The sequence below is a fragment of the Mesitornis unicolor genome, unplaced genomic scaffold, assembly GCF_000695765.1.
Source record: "Mesitornis unicolor isolate BGI_N332 unplaced genomic scaffold, ASM69576v1 scaffold34758, whole genome shotgun sequence".
NCBI lineage: Eukaryota > Metazoa > Chordata > Aves > Mesitornithiformes > Mesitornithidae > Mesitornis > Mesitornis unicolor.
In genome coordinates this window covers 24,685-24,885 of record NW_010203128.1, presented here as the reverse complement: position 1 = coordinate 24,885, position 201 = coordinate 24,685, and the positions used below count along the sequence as shown (strand labels likewise).

The 201-nt window shown below is 56.7% G+C and overlaps 1 protein-coding gene across 1 annotated transcript in view; it reads left to right on the top strand.

Annotated features, from left to right (window-relative positions):
* The window catches only part of CHD6 (chromodomain helicase DNA binding protein 6), a gene marked incomplete at both ends in the record, with an annotated part of 30,172 nt that overhangs the window by 5,729 nt on the left and 24,242 nt on the right, over positions 1-201 (top strand). The gene's annotated exons all lie outside the window — the stretch shown is intronic.

Sequence of the window (201 nt, the reverse complement as noted above, 5' to 3'; positions counted from 1 at the left end):
CACGGCGTGGAGCGGGACAATTCCCTGAAGGCATGACCCACCCGTTGTCCATACCCACCTCTGGCTCCTGTCTCTGTAGCTCCTATCCATGAGGTTAGTCTGTTATTTTGGCTCTGCCAAATGACCAGGTGCCAGGTCATCGTTTGCTGCCCTCATTGCTGCTCTCCATCAGTGCCTCGGAGTGTAGAGGAGCCCAGCCTG